Genomic DNA, 7,535 nt, shown 5'->3' on the forward strand with positions numbered 1-7,535 from the left:
ACAACAACATTTACAATCTTCGACCATTCCTTGAGAAGGATATGTTGACAGGGGATAAGTTTTCCAACTAGGAAAGAATGCTGAGACTTGTTCTGAATCTGAGGGTAGAGAGGATGTCATTGACAACCCATTACTAGGACCTTTGCTAGAAAATGCAATTGCGGCAGAGATCAGGAAGCACAAGGAAACACATGAGAGAGCTGTGCCTATCACTTGCTTAAAGATTTCTACCATGGATCCTGGCCTTCAAAAGTGTTTTGAGGATCAGGATGCCTACACAATAATTCAAGAACTCAAAGCCTTGTTTAAGAAACAAGCAAGAGTTGAAAGGTACGAGCTCCATCGTTAGATTCTAGACTGTAAGATGGAGAAGGGTACCATAGTTCATGATCATGTTTTCAAAATGATCAGACTTATTCAAAATATGGAGAAACTGGGGCACCCATACAGTGATGAGATGGAAACATACATCATTCTCCATTCACTTCCAAAAAGTTTCAACCAGATTATCATGAACTGCATGCTATGTTGGTTAGTGCTGAGAAACAAATCCCTAAGGAACCTAAGAAAGAGGTTCTCATGGTTCAAAAGGGAAAGGGGTTCAAGAAGAAGGGGCCAAAGGAGAATGCTAAGGGCAAGGGCAAGTCAGTTGCTAAAGCTCCTAAAAGGCCTAAAGCGACTCCAAAACCCAAGGTTGCAAGTGAAAGTGAATGCTTTTACTGCAAGAAGAAAGGGCATTGGAAGCGTAACTGCCAGAAATACCTTGAATTACTCAAGAAGAATGGAGCATCAACCTCAGGTATTATGTCATAAACATTTTAACTTTCACTTAGGTATGTGATACCAAGTTGCAGTGCTTAACATTATCAATGTTGCGCAGGAATTTGTAGACACCCATTTGTATGTGATACCAAGTTGGAGTACCTTTCGCGTCGAATCATAATCGAATGAAGTGAAAGTGTTGAAAGTCTAGTGTTGCGGATAGTTTTAATTTCTTTTCTCTTCTCTCTGTTTTTGGAGAAATTATTTTAAGAAAACAGCCAATCCAGTTTAATTGGTCCATGATATTGGTCCAATAGTAGTGTAGTTGGATAGGGCTTGAAAAGAGCTTTCCAACGATATATTATAAGCCCAATTCCGATGAATATTGAGGAAGTTATGGCCAATTTACTAAACTGGGCCCGGTTTGAGCCTTATATGCTGCCCAATGATCTAGGGGAGAGCCTAATATAGATTTATCATTTCTAATGCAATTAGGAATGGTTTTAGTCTTCTAGATTCTTCTAGAAGGTTCTTTTCATTCTTAATTCAATTAGCATTGATAAATTGACTTTTGTTGACTTTTTAGAGTCAATTAGAATCAAAGAACATTTTTTGAGGAAAATACGATTTTATCCTCCTGTACGACAATTTTTATCTGATTTTAAGAAAACGTGTGGATTTCTGAGTCAGTGCCAAACGCCAGCTGTAGCGCCTGACGCTACGATTGGCGCCTGGCGCTAGACTTGGCGCCTAGCGCCAATCTTAGCGTCTGGCGCTAAGGTCAGCGTTTGGCTCCAACTCGGTTTTTTGCGTCAGAACTCTGTTTTTGATATTTTATCTTTTTGGCTGATTTTCTTTATAAATTACGTCGTGAAAACTCCGTTTTCTTTCACCAACTCTCATCAAGATTTTCTTGATTATTCTCTATCTCTCTCTCTATTTTCTAAACTAGCCTTCTTTCAAATACAAAATTCCGCATTCATTAGATCTAGATACACCTAGCCATATTCGAAGTTGCCTTCGCCCTAGACGTGAAAGGTTTAATTTCTGAGGGTTTGGTCCCAAATCTCTATTTTCATTATTTAATTTAATTGTTTTGTTTATTATTTTCCTTGAAGTTACTAACGTGTGTATTTTGTTATTAGAAAGAGATACGAGGCATCAAAGTAAGTGCTTTAATGGTTTTTATTGATGTTATGATATAGAGTTCATGCTTAGGTTGTTATTATGATTCCTAGTATCATGTCTAGGGTAACTTTAATACTAAGTATGATTTCTATGATGCTTCCTATTCTTTTCCTAATATTCATAATAGTATCATGTTAGGGCTAAATATATGATTTTTATGTTTAGTGACATGCTAGGGTTTGTTATTATTCTTGTTAGTATCATGCCTAGGATCTTGCTATTATTATTATGCTTTAACATGATTATTTTTATAATTGTTTTGATTATGATTATTATGTTGCTTGATATATATTTATTATTATTTATTGCTTGATCACGCCTTTTATGCATGTTTAAAGGGAATTTGTACTTGTAATCACGCTTACTAAGATAATTAATAATCTTGTTTAGGGTTAATATGATTATAATTCAAGTGATCGCCAATAATAGATTATTTGTGCATTAATATTCAACCAACATAGATAAGCAGGTTTAGGGTTAAACCTATTGATTGCATGTTAGTTAGAAAGCGCACATGAATACGATCAGAATAAAGTAGAGGCCTATTGTTAGGGCAGGTTCAATCTCTTTTAGGTTGAATTAGTACCTTCATACCCGAACCCTATTTGGTTCAAGACCTTATGGAGTTGACGATCTCTTGGATCGTTAAGGGGTGTAACCTTCACCTCGTGAACGGTTTACAAGTTCTTAAAAAAAACTTGTTGGCGACTCTTTTGCTATATCTTCTTTCCCTTTGGACGCCACCATGCTTAAGTGTATGATCACAGTGGGGTTCATGCTAGGGGATTAACGCTTGAAATATTCCCTACAATTTTTGGCGGCTCCACTAGGGAGGATTTCTGTTTTAATTCCTGAATTTGTTTCGGCAATGATTTAGAATGAGTGGAAGAGACCCGAAACGTTCTAAGTATTTCATGTGCGTAATTTTGATTAACATTACTGTCATATGCATAAAAAAGATCTCATTGGAAAGACCATCCGTAATGAGTTAAAAACATAGGATTTTACACGTAGGAAATTTGAGAAATATCTTTCACAACTAGGACCGAAATAACACTGCGCAAAACTGGAAAATTTTATCGAGCACAGAAAGCTGCTGAGGCATGTAGGAATTAGCGTCAGCGAACAGAAGCTGGCGTCAGACATTTAACTGTAGCGCCAATTTTATCGAGCACATAAAGCTGCTGAGGCATGTAGGAATTAGCGTCAGCGAACAGAAGCTGGCATCAGACATTTAACTGTAGAGCCAGACGTCAACTCTGTCGTCATGCGCTACAGCTAAATCCTGGCGCCAACCTCTGTTTGCTGGCGCCAAATTCTTCCAATACCGAGCAAGAAATATGCGTTCTAATTCAACCAGTTTTTCGTATTGTTTGCTCGATCCTACTTCCTGATTGAGTTTTTCTCACTTTTCTGAAACCCATATGTGTTCTACATATGGACATAACCCTCTGGGAATTCATGCTCCATCTAACTGATTGAACTCTCTGAGCAACAAAGGGTACATCCGAGAATGTTGAATTCACCAAACCATGGAAGCAAGTTTTTTCTAAAACTCGCGGTGTCCCATCCACTCGCGCCAACCCTTCACGGTTAGGCTTCCGCGCGGTGCATCCGGACACTTAACCATGGACCCTTTATTGACTAAACCATATCCCGAACTTTAGAGAACTAGAGCCATGGTTAGGTTGCAAACTCATTGCATCATATTGTGCCTACTTGACTAATTGTGCATTATTTGTTGTGCATATATATGTTTTCTTAACTGTTTGTTTGACTTGTGTTGAGATTAAATAAATTAGTGACTTAAAGAACTTTGCCTAATTAATTAACTGATTAATTACTTTGAGTAAATAAAGTCTAATATTTTAATTAGAATTGACCTAGTACGACTTTAGGCATGCCCCTGTTTATTAATAACACCGAAAACAGTCTCAGATTGAAGCTCCAATATTGACGCCAAAGTCTGAACTGTAGCGCCACTTTGTGGAGTGTGGCGCCTGGCGACAGCTATGTCGTCTGGCGCTACACTGCAAAGAGAGGCGCTAGTCCTGTCGATTTGACGACAGTTCGGATTATTGATCGAGTCATCATCTAGTGTCTAATTAACCAGTTTGCTAATTAATTCGGTTAATTTTCATTGTCAATCATACTTTGTCAAGTCATTAATTGAGTCTAGGCACTAAGTCCCATGGTCTTACACAAGAGTCCAAGCATGTCACTTACACTCAACGCACACACCAATACACACACTTTGACCATGTTTAAGAGAGTCTTGTATGCGCGTTTTTTCCGTCATTTTTTTAGGGGGGTAAGTCGGACATTAATCCTCCAATTTAAAAGCTATCGTTAGTTCCCTAAAAAATATATACAATTTTTTCCAAAAATATGCACCGATATTTTTTTTATTTTTTCCTCTTTAAAAACCGTAAAGTCAAGTCGATTTAAGTCAAGTAATTAAAACGCAAAATGGTTTAAATTACAGCGCGTGGTCAAGAAAGGAAGGACGATTAATCAAAGACAACCTTTTCGTACCAGTCCAACTTTTCGACAAACCCATAGCTCGTAAGAGGAAAGCTAGGACAATAATGGCAACACAAGAGGAAGTCAATGAGCTTAGGAACTAATTGGTTACCGTGACTGAGACACTGAAGCTCCTCACACTTAAGATTAATGATCCCGTGAAGCAACAACAGATGGACCTCATGCAAGAGAGTCTAAGCAAGATATCTAGAGACTATAAGTTTCAAGGGATTAATTCACAAGGGGTCTCGGTGGACAAAGATCTTCCGCAGAAGTTCAATGCCAACGACATCCCGAAATTCAAAGCAACTAACAACCTTATTTTCATTTAAGAGCCTTTGAGACAATAATGAGTATTACGGGTATTGATAAGAAGGTTTTCCCTTCTCTATTCTCACTATCTCTCAAGACCGTTTGCCAATAATGGTTCTTTTCTCTCGAGAAAGAAAATACCTCTACCTGGGAGTCCATAGCAAACGCTTTCGTTGATAGATATAAGTGCAACATTCAAATTGAGATTGACCATAGGGAACTTGAAATCCTCAAGCAGAAAGAGAACGAAGGCTTCACCTCTTTCTTCAACAAATGGAGAGAAACCTCAGCTAAGATGATTGAGGTGCCAAGTGAAAAAGAGTCTATAAGGTTATTCATCAAAAACCTTCAAGAAAAATACTCCAAGCATCTCAAGTATCAAAACAATCTTCATACCTTCAAGGCCGTCTACGACATTGGAATTAATATTGAAGACGACCTGGCGAAGTTAAAAGTTGCCAACAATAGCTCCAACAGTGGCTGGAAAGGAAAGAAGAACGACAATCCTTCTTCTTCCAAAACCACCCACTCAAACAACGTTAGCACTTTTAATTTAGGTGAAGTCCTTGCTATGAACAATCAAGGACAAAAAAACCATTAAGGAGGAACTTTACTCGTATTGGCATGAGTTATGACACCGCGTTTGATCGATTAAATGCAAAAGGTCTTATAACTCCTATTGGACCATTTGGGGACCCACCAGTCTAAAAGAGGTCGGCTAATTGGAACCCCAATGCACACTGCAAGTACCACCAAGGTAGGGGCCATCTCACCAAAAACTGTTGGAAGCTTAAGGAAGCTATCCAAGATTTAATCGACAACAACAAGCTGCCATTGCCCCCTGCCAGTAAGAAGCCAAGCATTGATAATGCACCTCTCGCTCATACCTTGGCTATCTCTGATGAGGAAAACGAGGTTGACCCCCGTCTCTCATTAAACCTGTCAAAGAAACCCATGCCATTGAAGAAGACGAGGAGATCTTCTTTGACGCCATGGAAAGCCTTCCAGAACCGGCAAGTAAAGAAGATATACAATTGCTCACACTGTCTATGATGGAAGGATCACAATTGCTAAGTGAAGCTCTTAAGGCTATGAAGGAACTTCAGCAGAAATATGACAAGATTCCACTCCCGAAAGATATACCTAAGAGAGAATTCACACCCATGGGAACGACTTATGAGGCAAAGCGTTTTCCTTTACAAGTCACTGAAAACCCAAGAAGAGTAATAGAATCTACACTCCAATTGGGATCCCATATGTACAAATTTTCGAAATGCTCTCCGAGAGTGGCGAGATCAAACCTCTTGAACAGAGACAATTCGAATCATTGAAAAGGACATATAGATATTACTGTCAGTATCATCAATCAGGGGGTCACACTATCGAAAACTGTTTTAAATTTAAGGATTTAATTCAGAAAATGATTGATGAAAAGAAACTAGTCCAAGTTCCACAAGAAGATGATGCAAGCATTAATGGAGTTTGGGATAGTGATGAAGAAGATGTCTACTTAAAAGACATAGTAGGATCTTCACCTTCTGTGTCATACGCCATGGATGACTTTTGGGCTGAAGAAGATTCATCGATAGACGTCCTCACAAGATCCGGGAGAATGCAACCTCCCGTTTCAACACAACCCATGCCAACCATACAACAAGTTCCCATACCTATCATTGAAGATAATGATATCGTCAAACAGTTTAAGAAAACAAAAGTTGAAATGAACGTATGGAAACTTTTGGCGACATCTCGAGAGCATAGGTTGGATGTAATGAATGTCTTGGATAAAATAAGATAGATTCTAACACTACTCCGTAGGGGTTAGCCAACTTTCTCACAAGCGATCTTCCTAGTCCAATCAATTTTATCACCTTTGCTGACAAGGATTTACCTCCAGAAGGTGACAAACATTACAACGCACTAAATCTCACGGTAGTTTGCAAGATAATGATTGTCCCTATGACTCTTGTAGACAATGGATCGGCCATCAACGTCTGTCCACTTAGAACTGCGAGGATGCTAGGCATAAGGGATGAAGATTTAACTCCGTCTACACAAGGAATAAGGGCCTACGACAACACTCGTCGTCAAGCTCTTGGTAAAATTACCATGAATGTAACGGCGGGAGCAATAGAACATGCTACTACTTTCCAAGTGGTAGACATTAAAGCTTCATTCAATCTACTGTTGGGACGCCCTTGGCTTCATTACCTGAAGGCTTTCCCCTCATCTCTTCACTAACAAGTAAAAGCTATAGTTGGGGGAATTCCTATCACCATCGATGCTTCGCCTATGAGGATCAAGTCTATAGAAAATCCAATAATTAATATGGAGCACGACGAGGATGATGAAGATTTATGGGGCTTTAACGAAGAGGTCTCCTTAATCCAGGAGGATGAAAGGACCCCTCTCTGCCATGACCCCCATTCCAACATGGTAGTAAATGCTATTCTAAAGAAATAAGGACATTTTCCTGGGATGACTCTAGGAAATAAGAAAGGAATAGCAAAATTGCTGGAGTCACCTGACCTCCCTTAGTTAGACACTTTCGTACTTGGTTTCGAACCGACTCAGAAAGATCTCAAGCGAGCCCAGGAAAAATCAAAGGCACGTAGAGACGCTCGCAGTCAAAAGAAAGCAATCCCAATGGATCAGTATCCTCTTACACTTAATGGTCAATTTATAAAAGAAGGAGAGGACTATCCATGCCATGAATTTCCCGAGCCATTTTTTGTAAACCTCATAAGGCA

The sequence above is a fragment of the Chenopodium quinoa genome, unplaced genomic scaffold (assembly GCF_001683475.1).
Source record: "Chenopodium quinoa cultivar QQ74 unplaced genomic scaffold, ASM168347v1, whole genome shotgun sequence".
Classification (NCBI taxonomy): Eukaryota; Viridiplantae; Streptophyta; class Magnoliopsida; order Caryophyllales; family Amaranthaceae; genus Chenopodium; species Chenopodium quinoa.